The sequence below is a fragment of the Pseudophryne corroboree genome, assembly GCF_028390025.1.
Source record: "Pseudophryne corroboree isolate aPseCor3 chromosome 2 unlocalized genomic scaffold, aPseCor3.hap2 SUPER_2_unloc_2, whole genome shotgun sequence".
Classification (NCBI taxonomy): domain Eukaryota; kingdom Metazoa; phylum Chordata; class Amphibia; order Anura; family Myobatrachidae; genus Pseudophryne; species Pseudophryne corroboree.
The window spans coordinates 864,312-879,903 of NW_026967489.1; the positions used below are offsets into that span (position 1 = coordinate 864,312).

The 15,592-nt window shown below is 49.2% G+C and overlaps 1 protein-coding gene across 1 annotated transcript in view; it reads right to left on the minus strand.

The window, feature by feature from the left end:
- Positions 1 to 14,842, minus strand: part of LOC134983045 (uncharacterized) — a 118,632-nt gene extending 103,790 nt beyond the window's left edge. The window contains exon 1 of the mRNA XM_063948744.1: positions 14,824 to 14,842. The gene's annotated coding sequence lies outside the window, so the exon portion shown is untranslated. The remainder of the gene's footprint in view (positions 1 to 14,823) is intronic.
- Between the last annotated feature and the right edge of the window lie 750 nt (positions 14,843 to 15,592).

Below are 15,592 nucleotides of genomic sequence, written 5' to 3' on the forward strand. Positions count from 1 at the left end.
CAAGTAAATGGCTCTTATTTCTAACAGATTTATTGGCAGGCGATTTTCCCTTGCGGTCCATTTTCCCTGGAACCATAGGCTTCAGAGTACCGCCCCCCAGCCTTGCAGGCTGGCATCTGTCATCAGGACTTGCCACTCTTATCCAAAATGGTCTCCCCTTGTTTAAATGGTCTGTCTGTAGCCACCACGCTAGAGACCTTTTTAAATTCACTGGAATCTTTATCTTCTGCTTCTTTATCGTTTGATGATTTCCGTTCCATTTGGTCAAAATAAGGTGCAGTGTTCGCAAAAACGCGCTATAGCGCGTTTTTTACCCGGTATTGATGTTCAGGGACTCACATTTCCAACATGCGTGAGTCCTCTGGGACGCGCTCCGCTGCAGCCAATCCCTAGCCTGGCAGATTGATTGGCGTGGCGGCCCGGCGCCAGGCTTTAAAAAGAGGAGGTGGAGCCTTGCCAGTCAGGACATGACAGCGCAGCTCCGTGGCAGCGATCTTCTGTGACAGTGGGTAACCCGCGGCTGGAGAGGGGGTTTGGCTTCTGAGTGCTGCCAGTGGTCCGTGGCCGGGGAGAAGGGAGTCGGGTGCTCTGCGATCTCACGGTAGATATTTGCTTTAAGCTGTTTAAGTGGCGTGGGGAGAGGGGGGCTGTCTGTTCCCGCGGTGGGGGCTGGTTCAGGGACGGCTCACTCAGTGAGCTGCTGGCATGCCCCCAGTACCTCCATGAATAGACTATTCACTCGGCTCTGCTGTGAGTGCAAAAGCCTCCCAAATGTCCCCCCCACCACCGCGGGACACTGCTGGCCACGGGTGGGACAGCGGGACTGTCCCGCAAAAATTGGGACAGTTGGGAGGTATGCCCCTGTCCGGACCGTCCCCGGCTCCAAAAGTCCGTCGGAGGAATTTGCAGAGGCACTGGCAGTCATGTCCATACACCACTGACTTCAAGCAATGTGACAGTAGTACAAGCCCCTCTCTCAAACACTCCCTTTCCTCTGCCTCCATCTATCCCCTCTCTCGATCTCCACCCTTTCTCTCTCGCTCTGTCCGTCTCGTTCCCTCGCTCTCTCCGTCTCGTTCCCTCTCTCTCTCCGTCTCGTTCCCTCTCTCTCTCTCCGTCTCGTTCCCTCTCTCTCTCTCCGTCTCGTTCCCTCTCTCTCTCTCCGTCTCGTTCCCTCTCTCTCCGTCTCGTTCCCTCTCTCTCCGTCTCGTTCCCTCTCTCTCCGTCTCGTTCCCTCTCTCTCTGTCTCGTTCCCTCTCTCTCTCTCCCCGTCTCGTTCCCTCTCTCTCTCTCCGTCTCGTTCCCTCTCTCTCTCTCCGTCTCACTCTCTCTCTCTCTCCGTCTCACTCTCTCTCTCTCTCCGTCTCACTCTCTCTCTCTCCGTCTCACTCTCTCTCTCTCTCCGTCTCACTCTCTCTCTCTCCGTCTCTCTCTCTCTCCGTCTCACTCTCTCTCTCTCCGTCTCACTCTCTCTCTCTCCGTCTCACTCTCTCCGTCTCACTCTCTCTCTCTCTCTCTCCGTCTCACTCTCTCTCTCTCTCCGTCTCACTCTCTCTCTCTCTCCGTCTCACTCTCTCTCTCTCTCCGTCTCACTCTCTCTCTCTCTCCGTCTCACTCTCTCTCTCTCTCCGTCTCACTCTCTCTCTCTCTCCGTCTCACTCTCTCTCTCTCCGTCTCACTCTCTCTCTCTCCGTCTCACTCTCTCCGTCTCACTCTCTCCGTCTCACTCTCTCCGTCTCACTCTCTCCGTCTCACTCTCTCCGTCTCACTCTCTCCGTCTCATTCTCTCTCTCTCTGTCTCATTCTCTCTCTCTCTCCGTCTCATTCTCTCTCTCTCTCCGTCTCATTCTCTCTCTGTCTCATTCCCTCTCCCTCCCGCTCTCTCGTTTCCTCTTTCTGGCCGTCTCGTTCCCTCTCTCTCTCTCTCTCATTCCCTCTCTCTGTCAGTCTCATTCCCTCCCTCCCTCTCTCTCTCTGTCCGTCTCCTTGTTCCCTCTCTCTCTGTCCGTCTCCTCGCTCTCTCTCTCTGTCCGTCTCCTCGCTCTCTCTCTCTCTCTCTGTCCGTCCGTCTCCTCGTTCCCACTCTCTCTCGTCCGTCTCCTCGTTCCCACTCTCTCTCGTCCGTCTCCTCGTTCCCTCTCTCTCTCGTCCGTCTCCTCGTTCCCTCTCTCTCTCTCGTCCGTCTCCTCGTTCCCTCTCTCTCTCGTCCGTCTCCTCGTTCCCTCTCTCTCTCGTCCGTCTCCTCGTTCCCTCTCTCTCTCGTCCGTCTCCTCGTTCCCTCTCTCTCTCGTCCGTCTCCTCGTTCCCTCTCTCTCTCGTCCGTCTCCTCGTTCCCTCTCTCTCTCGTCCGTCTCCTCGTTCCCTCTCTCTCTCGTCCGTCTCCTCGATCCCTCTCTATCTCGTCCGTCTCCTCGTTCCCTCTCTCTCTCGTCAGTCTCCTCGTTCCCTCTCTCTCTCGTCAGTCTCCTCGTTCCCTCTCTCTCTCGTCAGTCTCCTCGTTCCCTCTCTCTCTCGTCAGTCTCCTCGTTCCCTCTCTCTCTCGTCCGTCTCCTCGTTCCCTCTCTCTCTCGTCCGTCTCCTCGTTCCCCCTCTCTCTGTCCGTCTCCTCGTTCCCCTCTCTCTATGTCCGTCTCCTCGATCCCTCTCTCTCTGTCCGTCTCCTCGTTCCCTCCCTCTTTCATTCCCTCTCTCTGTCTGTCTCGTTCCCTCTCTCTCTCTGTCCGTCTCGTTGCCTCTCTCTCTCTGTCCGTCTCGTTGCCTCTCTCTCTCTGTCCGTCTCGTTGCCTCTCTCTCTCTGTCCGTCTCGTTGCCTCTCTCTCTCTGTCCGTCTCGTTGCCTCTCTCTCTCTGTCCGTCTCGTTGCCTCTCTCTCTCTCTGTCCGTCTCGTTGCCTCTCTCTCTCTCTCTCTGTCCGTCTCGTTCCCTCTCTCTCTCTGTCCGCCTCGTTCCCTCTCTGTCTCTCCACCTCTCTCTCTCTGTCCGTCCCGCCCCCTCTCTCTGTCCGTCTCTCTTCTTCTCTGTCTCCCCCCTCAGTCAGTTTCTCTATTCCCCCTACAGCCCCCCTCTCTCTTCCCCCTACACCCACCTCACTCTCTTCCCACTATAGTCACTGATTGCAAAATATGCGCTATATCGCGTTTTACGCACTACAAGCAGAGAGGTCTCTGAGTGACCAGTGTGTCTCTGCTAATAATACGGTTTCAGTGCCTCTCTTGCCATCAAATCACCACTGGTAGCTTCTCCCCATTCAATCGCGCTGCCCGCAGCTTCTCCCCGTTTAAAATGTATAACGTGATCTGCCTGGCTCAGTGGTTGTATAGGTGGTTCTACCTGGTGCAATGTATATAACGTACTCTGACTGGCGCAATGTATATAACGTGCTCTGCCTGGCGCAATGTATATAACGTGCTCTGCCTGGCGCAATGTATATAACGTGCTCTGCCTGGCGCAATGTATATAACGTGCTCTGCCTGGCGCAAAGTGTATAACGTGCTCTGCCTGGCGCAAAGTGTATAGCGTGCTCTGCCTGGCGCAAAGTGTATAGCGTGCTCTGCCTGGCGCAAAGTGTATAGCGTGCTCTGCCTGGCGCAAAGTGTATAGCGTGCTCTGCCTGGCGCAAAGTGTATAGCGTGCTCTGCCTGGCGCAAAGTGTATAGCGTGCTCTGCCTGGCGCAAAGTGTATAGCGTGCTCTGCCTGGCGCAAAGTGTATAGCGTGCTCTGCCTGGCGCAATGTGTATAACGTGCTCTGCCTGGCGCAATGTGTATAGCTGGTTATACCTGGCGCAAAGCGTATAGCGTGCTCTGCCTGGCGCAAAGCGTATAGCGTGCTCTGCCTGGCGCAAAGCGTATAGCGTGCTCTGCCTGGCGCAAAGCGTATAGCGTGCTCTGCCTGGCGCAAAGCGTATAGCGTGCTCTGCCTGGCGCAAAGCGTATAGCGTGCTCTGCCTGGCGCAAAGCGTATAGCGTGCTCTGCCTGGCGCAAAGCGTATAGCGTGCTCTGCCTGGCGCAATGTATATAACGTGCTCTGCCAGGTGCAATGTGTATAACGTGCTCTGCCAGACGCAATGTGTATAGCTGGTTATACCTGGCGCAAAGTGTATAGCGTGCTCTGCCTGGCGCAATGTATATAACGTGCTCTGCCAGGTGCAATGTGTATAACGTGCTCTGCCAGGCGCAATGTGTATAGCTGGTTATGCCTGGCGCAAAGCGTATAGCGTGCTCTGCCTGGCGCAAAGCGTATAGCGTGCTCTGCCTGGCGCAAAGCGTATAGCGTGCTCTGCCTGGCGCAAAGCGTATAGCGTGCTCTGCCTGGCGCAAAGCGTATAGCGTGCTCTGCCTGGCGCAAAGCGTATAGCGTGCTCTGCCTGGCGCAAAGCGTATAGCGTGCTCTGCCTGGCGCAAAGCGTATAGCGTGCTCTGCCTGGCGCAAAGCGTATAGCGTGCTCTGCCTGGCGCAAAGCGTATAGCGTGCTCTGCCTGGCGCAAAGCGTATAGCGTGCTCTGCCTGGCGCAAAGCGTATAGCGTGCTCTGCCTGGCGCAAAGCGTATAGCGTGCTCTGCCTGGCGCAAAGTGTATAGCGTGCTCTGCCTGGCGCAAAGTGTATAGCGTGCTCTGCCTGGCGCAAAGTGTATAGCGTGCTCTGCCTGGCGCAATGTATATAACGTACTCTGCCTGGCGCAATGTATATAACGTGCTCTGCCAGGTGCAATGTGTATAACGTGCTCTGCCTGGCGCAATGTGTATAGCTGGTTATACCTGGCGCAAAGCGTATAGCGTGCTCTGCCTGGCGCAAAGTGTATAGCGTGCTCTGCCTGGCGCAAAGTGTATAGCGTGCTCTGCCTGGCACAATGTGTATAACGTGCTCTGCCTGGCACAATGTGTATAGGTGGTTCTGCTTGGTGCAATGTCTATAATGTGCTCTACCTGGTGCAATGCGTATAATGTGCTCTGCCTGGCGCAGTGTGTATAGGAGGTTCTACCTGGTGCAATGTGTATAAGCGGCACTACTGTGTGGTGTAATGTGAATTGCCACTATTATGTGGCCAAGCCCCTTCCCCACAAAGCCAGACGCCTAAGTTTTTGTTTTGTTGTTGTGTTTTTATATTTGAATAATTAATAAGAACCTTCATTCCGATGGGACCCACAAAAGGACAGTTAGGACCCCAATTTTTAAAAGTGAGGGGTCCCTGGGACCCACTTTTTTTTCGTCTCAGCGCAATCACTGACGGTCTGGAGTGGAATTGCGCATATTCCACCATGTCGAAGGTTGATACCATCAGACCCAACAGTCGCATTGCTGCATGTACTGACATTGTCTGGGCTTGCAACGTTTCCTGAGCCATGACCTGCACCTTTATTATCTTTCTCTGGTAAGAAAACTTTCTGTAGACCTGAATCCAATATGGCCCCCAAATGAACCATCCGCTGTGACGGATTCAGAGATAACTTTTCCCAGTTTATGAGCCACCTGTGTCTTTGTAGACAAACTATCGTCTGTTGAAGATGGCTCAAAAGTAGCTCCTGCGAATGTGCTAAGATTAACAGGTTGCCATAACCACCATGATCTTGGTAAACACCCTGGGTGCTGTTGCTAGCCCGAAGGGCAAGGCTTGGAATTGAAAATGTTCCTGGAGGATGGCAAACCTAAGGTAACACTGATGAGACAGTGCTATAGGCACATGTAGGTAAGCATCCTGTATATCCAGAGATACCATGTAATCTCCCGATTCCATAGCCAGCATTATGGAGCGGAATGTCTCCATGTGGAACCTTGGAATCCAAATGTATTTGTTTAACCTTTTGAGATTGAGAATTGGTCGAAATGACCCATTTGGCTTCTGAATCAAAAATATATTGGAGTAAAATCCCTGTCGCCTTTGTGATGGAGGTACTGGGACAATCACACCTGACTGCAGTAAATTTTTGGACTGCTTCTTGCAGGGCATTGGCCTTCGACTCTATACGAGACGGGCTGGTGTAAAAAAAATCTTTGAGGAGGCTGCCTCCTGAATGGGAACCCATACCCCTGAGATTCTACCTTCTGCACCCAAGCATCTGTTGACTGTTGCCATATGTGTGCAAAATGAAGGAGTCGGCCCCCAACCCTGGAGTCCTCCAGACGGAGGCCCGTCTCTTCGGGCTGATGGTTTCTGTTAAGGCTTGGAAGCTGGCTTTCTACTAGCCCATTGCTTCTTACCCCTGGCTGATCAATTAAACTGGGGTTGCTTAGACTCCTATTCAGTGAGCCAAAAAAAAAGTGGGTCACAGGGACCCTTCACTTTTAAAAATTGGGGTCCTACCAGTCTTTTTCTGGGTCCCATCGGAATGAAGGTTCTTATTAATTTTAATCTTGTTTGGACACTACAAAAGTGTTGCAAGGTGGGGGGATGGTGTGACAATGTTAAAAGGTAAATATCTGACTCTATCATCTGTTTTACAAGATAGACATGTTAAGGATGTAGGAGTGCCTAATAAATTCTCCTCGTCACTTTTGCCGCTCACAGACATGGTAATATTCTGTTTATGACTACACAATTTGTGACTGAAAATCACCTATATATGAGTATATAGAAGCGAGATCAACCTGACCACAGTGCACCTGATTTGAGGGTCAGAACATGACGGACATTACACAGAAAAGTCAGCACACATACTAGCAGTCAGTCACACGTTAAAGCATTAGACATTGTCATATGAGAATACAAATCACCATTATATAACTTACAAGTAAGTAGGAAAATTGTATTTCTGTTTTTAACTGTTTTTTTTCCAACATAACATGCAGAAACAGTAATACACAGGTCTCATATGCAATATGAACCAAAATTAACAATTCATACTAACAAGTAGAGAGAATTTTTAGTACTGTATACCCTGCCTCCATAGAGCAGGATACAGGGAGACTCACCACACTTCCATATCCACAAATACGCTTGCAAGACGCTGAGTGGATTCAGACGCTACTGGTGTACACTGCCGCTCTGATAACTGATGAGAGACATGGACACTCAGTGAAATGTCACATGTATGCAGACGCTAAGGCCTGCGACTCGGTCCGGCAATCTCTAGTGCACACAACCGCAGCGTCTAAGCTGAGACCGAGTACCCTCGTGGTAGCCTCTGAGACGGAAGTGAGGTCATTCAGTTCATGGACGGGAGACGCGCGAAAACTGGTCATGAACTTGGGGGAGGGGCAGCCAGGAGAGCGTCTGACTCCCCCTGCTGACATAAACTCTAAGGATCGCGGCCTCTACCTAGTCCTGGCGCCTATGATCCCCGGAGCGTAGCGCTGTCGCACCTGAGAGTGTTCGGCGCATCAACACACTGTTTGTAGTCTCCACCAAATACAGTGTAGCTGTGTCCTGACCCATCTAGTAAGAGAAAATCCATATACTTACCTTCTCCCCATGCTCCGGCCACAGCCTGGTTACGTCTGCTGGACCCGCTAGAACATCCGACACCGACGCCCGTCGAGACAGCACTGTACCGCAAAGGTAAGCATTGTTGCGAACCGGTGGGGAGTTGTTGGAGCGACTCTTTCTAGAATGTGTTTAAGACGCTGTTACGAAGAGGCACTCAAAAAATAAGATTTTAAACCTACAGGTAAATCTTTTTCTCCTAGTCCGTAGAGGATGCTGGGGACTCCGTAAGGACCATGGGGTATAGACGGGCTCCGCAGGAGACTGGGCACAAAAGTAAAAGCTTTAGTACTACCTGGTGTGCACTGGCTCCTCCCCCTATGACCCTCCTCCAAGCCTCAGTTAGGATACTGTGCCCGGACGAGCATACACAATAAGGAAGGATTTTGAATCCCGGGTAAGACTCATACCAGCCACACCAATCACACCGTACAACTTGTGATCTGAACCCAGTTAACAGCATGATAATAGAGGAGCCTCTAGAAAAGATGGCTCACTACAACAATAACCCGAATTTTTTGGTAACAATAATTATGTACCAGTATTGCAGACAATCCGCACTTGGGATGGGCGCCCAGCATCCACTACGGACTACGAGAAATAGAATTATCGGTAAGTAAATTCTTATTTTCTCTGACGTCCTAGTGGATGCTGGGAACTCCGTAAGGACCATGGGGATTATACCAAAGCTCCCAAACGGGCGGGAGAGTGCGGATGACTCTGCAGCACCGAATGAGAGAACTCCAGGTCCTCCTCAGCCAGGGTATCAAATTTGTAGAATTTTACAAACGTATTTGCTCCTGACCAAGTAACTGCTCGGCAAAGTTGTAAAGCCGAGACCCCTCGGGCAGCTGCCCAAGATGATCCCACCTTCCTTGTGGAGTGGGCATTTACAGATTTTTGGCTGTGGCAGGCCTGCCACAGAATGTGCAAGCTGAATTGTACTACAAATCCAACGAGCAATCGTCTGCTTAGAAGCAGAAGCACCCAGCTTGTTGGGTGCCTACAGGATAAACAGCGAGTCAGATTTTCTGACTCCAGCCGTCCTGGAAACATATATTTTCAGGGCCCTGACCACGTCAAGCAACTTGGAATCCTCCAAGTCCTTAGTAGCCGCAGGTACCACAATAGGTTGGTTCATGTGAAATGCAGAAACCACCTAGGTAGAAATTGAGGACAAGTCCTCAATTCTGCCCTGTCAGAATGAAATATTAAGTAAGGGCTTTTATATGATAAAACCGCCAATTCTGACACATGCCTGGCTGAAGCCAGGGCTAACTCGTCACCTTCCATGTGAGATATTTTAAGTCCACAGTGGTGAGTGGTTCAAACCAATGTGACTTTAGGAAACTCAACACAACATTGAGATCCCAAGGTGCCACTGGAGGCACAAAAAGGAGGCTGTATATGCAGTACCCCTTTTACAAATGTCTGAACTTCAGGCACTGAAGCCAGTTCTTTCTGGAAGAAAATCGACAGGGCCGAAATTTGAACCTTAATGGACCCCAATTTTTGGCCCATAGACAGTCCTGTTTGCAGGAAATGGAGGAAACGACCCAGTTGAAATTCCTCTGTAGGGGCCTTCTTGGCCTCACCCCACGCAACAAATTTTCGCCAAATGCGGTGATAATGTTTTGCGGTTACGTCCTTCCTGGCCTTGACCAGGGTAGGGATGACTTCATCCGGAATGCCTTTTTCCTTTTGGATCCGGCGTTCAACCGCCATGCCGTCCAACGCAGCCGCGGTAAGTCTTGGAACAGACAAGGCCCCTGCTGGAGCAGGTCCTTTCTTAGAGATAGAGGCCACGGTTCGTCCGTGAGCATCTCTTGAAGTTCCAGATACCAAGTCCTTCTTGGCCAATCCGGAACCACGAGTATAGTTCTTACTCCTCTTCTTCATATGATTCTCAGTACTTTTGGTATGAGAGGCAGAGGAGGGAACACATACACTGACTGGTACACCCACGGCGTTACCAGAGCGTCCACCGCTATTGCCTGAGGGTCCCTTGACCTGGCGCAATATCTGTCTATTTTTTTTTTATTTATTTATTTTTTTTTTTTTTTTTTAGACGGGACGCCATTATGTCCACCTTTGGTTTTTCCCAACGGTTTACAATCAGGTGGAAGACTTCTGAGTGAAGTCTCCACTCTCCCGGGTGAAGGTCATGTCTGCTGAGGAAGTCTGCTTCCCAGTTGTCCACTCCCGGAATGAACACTGCTGACAGTGCTATCACATGATTTTCCGCCCAGCGAAAATCCTTGCAGCCTCTGCCATTGCCCTCCTGCTTCTCGTGCCGCCCTGTCCGTTTACGTGGGCGACTGACGTGATGTTGTCCGATTGGATCAATACCGCCTGACCCTGAAGCAGGGGTTTCGCTTGACTTAGGGCATTGTAAATGGCCCTTAGTTCCAGAATGTTTATATGAAGAGATGTCTCCAGGCTTGACCATAAGCCCTGGAAATTCCTTCCCTGTGTGACTGCTCCCCAGCCTCGCAGGCTGGCATCCGTGGCCACCAGGACCCAGTCCCGAATGCCGAATCTGCGGCCCTCTAGAAGATGAGCACTCTGCAACCACCCCAGGAGGGATACCCTTGTCCCTGGTGACAGGGTTATCCGCTGAAGCATCTGAAGATGCGACCCGGACCATTTGTCCAGTAGGTTCCACTGTGCGTGGAATCTGCCGAATGGGATTGCTTCGTAGGAAGCCACCATTTTTACCCAGAACCCTTGTGCATTGATGCACTGGGACTTGGTTCGGTTTTAGGAGGTTCCTGACTAGCTCGGATAACTCCCTGGCTTTCTCCTCCGGGAGAAGCACCTTCTTTCTGGACTATGTCCAGAATCATCCCTAGGAACAGAAGACAAGTCGTCGGAACCAGCTGCGATTTTGGAATATTGAAAATCCAATCGTGCTGCCACAACACTACCTGAGATAGTGCTACACCGATCTCCAACTGTTCCCTGGATCTTACCCTTATCAGGGAATCGTCCAAGTAAAGGATAACTAAAATTCCCTTCCTTCGAAGGAATATCATCATTACGGTCATTACTTCAGTAAAGACCCGGGGTGCCGTGGACCATCCCTACGGCAGCGTCCGAACTGATACAGTTCTGTACCATAACCTGAAATACCCTTGGTGAGAAGGATAAATTTTGACATGAAGGTAAGCATCCTTGATGTCCCGAGACATCATGTAGTCCCCTTCTTCCAGGTTTGCAATCACTGCTCTGAGTGACTCAATTTTGAATTTGAACCTCTGTATGCAAGTGTTCAAAGATTTTAGATTTTAGAGTTTAAAATCGGTCTCACCGAGCCGTCTGGCTTCGGTACCACAATAGTGTGGAATAATACCCCGTTGCCTGTTGCAGGAGGGGTACCTTGATTATCACCTGCTGGGAATACAGCTTGTGAATGGCTTCCAAAACTGCCTCCCTGTCAGCGGGAGACGTCGGTAAAACAGACTTTTTGGAAACGGCGAGAGGAATACGTCTCGAATTCCAATTTGTACCCCTGAAATATTATCTGAAGGATCCAGGGGTCTACTTGCGAGTGAGCCCACTGCGCACTGAAATTCATTGAGAACGGGACCCCACCGTGCCTGAACTTGTAAAGCCCTAGCGTCATACTGAGGGCTTGGCATAGGCGGAAAAGGGTTTCTGTTCCTTCGAACTGGCTGATCTCTGCAGCCATTTTCCTCTCCCTCTGTCACGAGCAGAAAAGAGGAACCCTTTTGCCCGCTTGCCAACCAGGACTGCGCCTGATAATACGGCGTCCTATTTTGAGAGGCGACCTGGGGTACAGCCCCTCTTTTAAGGCAATACTTCCAAATGCCGTTTGGAATCCGCATCACCTGACCACTTTACTGGAATAATTGGACAACGCACTTATACTTGATGCCAGTCGGCAAATATTCCGCTGTGCATCATGCATATATAGAAAAGCATCTTTTAATTGCTCTATAGGCAATAATATACTGTCCTTATCTAGGATATCATATTTCCAGTCAGGGAATCCAACCACGCCAACCCAGCACTGCACATCCAGGCTGAGGCGATTGCTGGTCGCAGTATAACACCAGTATGTGTGTAAATACATTTTAGGATACGCTCCTGCTTTCTATCAGCAGGATCCTTAAGGGCGGCCATCTCAGGAGAGGGTAGAGCCCTTGTTTTTACAAACGTGTGAGCGCTTTATCCACCCTAGGGGGTGTTTCCCAACGCACCCTAACCTCTGGCGGGAAAAGGTATACTGCCCATAACTTTTTTGAAATTATCAATTGTTATCGGGGGGAAACCCACGCATCATCACACACCTCATTCTATTTCTCAGATTCAGGAAAACTACAGGAGGTTTTTCCTCACCAAACATAATACCCCTTTTTTTTTTTTTTTTTTTTTTTTTGGTGGTATTCATATTATCAGAAAAGTGTAAACTTTTTCCATTGCCTCAATCATGCAATGTGTGGCCTTATTGGAAATCACGGTTGTCTCTTCACCGTCGACACAGGAGTCAGTACCCTTGTCGGCGTCTGTATCTGAGGTAACGGGCGCTTTAGGGCCCCTGTATGAGACGTCTGGACATGCACAAGCTGAGTAGCCGGCTGTCTCATGTCAACCACTGTCTTTTATACAAAGCTGACACTGTCACGCAATTTCAACAGTACATCCACTCAGGTGTCGACCCCCTAGGGGGTGACAACACTATTTCAGACACTCTACTCCGTCTCCTCATCATTTTTCTCCTCATACATGTCGACACCAACGTACCGACACAGCACACACACAGGGAATGCTCTGATAGAGGACAGGACCCAACTAGCCCTTTGGGGAGACAGAGGGAGAGTTTGCCAGCACACACCAGAGCGCTATATATATATATATATATATATATATATATATATATATATATATATATATATATATATATATATATATATATACAGGGATAACCTTATATAAGTGTTTTTCCCTTTATAGCTGCTGTATTGTTATATACTGCGCCTAGTTTGTGCCCCCCTCTCTTTTTTTAACCCCTTTCTGTAGTGTAGTGACTGCAGGGGAGAGCCAGGGAGCTTCCCTCCAACTGAGCTGTGAGGGAAAATGGCGCCAGTGTGCTGAGGAGATAGGCTCCGCCCCTTTCTCGGCGTCCTTATCATCCTTTTTCTGTATGTTTTGGCAGGGGTTAAATGCATCCATATAGCCCAGGAGTTATATGTGATGCATTTATTTTAGCCATATAAGGTTTTTATATCGATTTATTGCGTCTCAGGGCGCTGCCCCCCCCAGCGCCCTGCACCCTCAGTGACCGGAGTGTGAAGTGTGCTGAGAGCAATGGCGCACAGCTGCGGTGCTGTGCGCTACCTTATCTGAAGACAGGATCGTCTTCTGCCGACGATTTTTCCGGACCTCTTCGCTCTTCTGGCTCTGTAAGGGGGACGGCGGCGCGGCTCCGGTGACCCATCCAGGCTGAACCTGTGATCGTCCCTCTGGAGCTAATGTCCAGTAGCCTAAGAAGCCCAATCCACTCTGCACGCAGGTGAGTTCGCTTCTTCTCCCCTTAGTCCCTCGATGCAGTGAGCCTGTTGCCAGCAGGTCTCACTGAAAATAATAAACCTAAACTAAAACTTTCACAAAGAGCTCAGGAGAGCCCCTAGTGTGCACCCTTCTCGTCGGGCACAGAAAATCTAACTGAGGCTTGGAGGAGGGTCATAGGGGGAGGAGCCAGTGCACACCAGGTGATCCTAAAGCTTTCTTTAGATGTGCCCAGTCTCCTGCGGAGCCGCTATTCCCCATGGTCCTTACGGAGTTCCCAGCATCCACTAGGACGTCAGAGAAAAAGATTTACCGGTAGGTGTGACCGGACGGTCTCGTCCCCAGTGCACAGAATGGATGTTTAGGTCACACGGGACCTGACCACATAGGGGATTCCCGCTTCCCGTCAGTAACCGCCTGTTACTGGCTCCACCCACTGCGCTGTGGGCAGGTTTATGCTGCCACCACCAAACTCCTAACCTGCCGTGGCGTTTGATTTTATGTGTAGGTTTTCACGGTATTCTAATATCATGTATTAAATTTGTATATTTGTATGAATATTAGCACCTGGAGGCGCTGTTTTTATCTTTCTGCTTGCTTTGCCACATGTGGTGACTGACTATCACCTTATTTTACCAGCTGCTCAAGAAATCAGCTCTGTTAAAGCGCCCGGAGAAAAAATATATTAATATATTAAATTTATTAGTATATTTTTAAAGAATTTCTGTTTGCTACCTCCCTATACTATGCTTCCTTTACCTCTGCTCTGGACTCTGTTGCTCCACCCTCGCAGATCAGCACCTCAACCCCGGCACACCAAATACCTGCAAAAACGCTCACGTCCTGCCAATCGAGGGAATCACGCTCTAAGGCAGACTTCCGCCATTCACACGTATGCTCTCATCCTTCAGTGCTGCCCTTTCCTCACTAAACAGTCATACTTCAAGAACCTCATGTCCTCCCAGTCTTCATACCCCCGGCGCCTCTCTGTCACCTCTCACCTCACGCTCTTCACTCTGCCACTTACTTCACATTCAAAATTTACTCCATATGTCAGGACATCACATCAAACCATCAGCAACGGCCACCTCCTCTCCGTGACCACCCATCCCCCTTACCAACTCTGACAGACACTGACAGGGAGTAATAATAATACTGTACCTGAGTAACAGACACTATGACAGGGAGTAATAATAATACTGTACCTGAGTAACAGACACTGACAGGGAGTAATAATAATACTGTACCTGAGTAACAGACACTATGACAGAGTAATAATAATACTGTACCCGAGTAACAGACACTATGACAGAGTAATAATAATACTGTAACCGAGTAACAGACACAGGGAGTAATAATAATACTGTACCTGAGTAACAGACACTGACAGGGAGTAATAATAATACTGTACCTGAGTAACAGACACTATGACAGAGTAATAATAATACTGTACCTGAGTAACAGACACTATGACAGAGTAATAATAATACTGTACCCGAGTAACAGACACAGGGAGTAATAATAATACTGTAACCGAGTAACAGACACAGGGAGTAATATTAATACTGCACACGATTAACTGACACAGGGAGTAATTAGTGTTAACTCTAGAAATTAAATGGGGCAGGGCGCCGGACTCAGGGGGCACATTTGCGCGCGCTGCCGAAACGCGCTACGGCTACGTCATTTTAGTGGGCGGTGTGGCCCGCAGACGCTGCTGTAGGGGGCGTCCGTTGCCGGCGGCGTCACGGTTGAGGGCGTGCCCAGAACCTCCGTAGGTGCTGGGCTTCCCCCAGCTCTCTCCCACAGCATGAATGGATGCCGTACCTGAGTAACAGACACTGTGACAGGGAGTAATAATAATACTGTACCTGAGTAACAGACACGGAGTAATAATAATACTATACCTGAGTAACAGACACAGAGTAATAATAATACTGTACTATACCTCAGTAACAGACACGGAGTAATAATAATACTATACCTGAGTAACAGACACAGAGTAATAATAATACTGTACTATACCTCAGTAACAGACACGGAGTAATAATAATACTATACCTGAGTAACAGACACAGAGTAATAATAATACTGTACTATACCTCAGTAACAGACACGGAGTAATAATAATACTATACCTGAGTAACAGACACAGAGTAATAATAATACTGTACTATACCTCAGTAACAGACACGGAGTAATAATAATACTATACCTGAGTAACAGACACAGAGTAATAATAATACTGTACTATACCTGAGTAACAGACACGGAGTAATAATAATACTATACCTGAGTAACAGACACAGAGTAATAATAATACTGTACTATACCTCAGTAACAGACACGGAGTAATAATAATACTATACCTGAGTAACAGACACAGAGTAATAATAATACTGTACTATACCTCAGTAACAGACACGGAGTAATAATAATACTATACCTGAGTAACAGACACAGAGTAATAATAATACTGTACTATACCTCAGTAACAGACACGGAGTAATAATAATACTATACCTGAGTAACAGACACAGAGTAATAATAATACTGTACTATACCTCAGTAACAGACACGGAGTAATAATAATACTATACCTGAGTAACAGACACAGAGTAATAATAATACTGTACTATA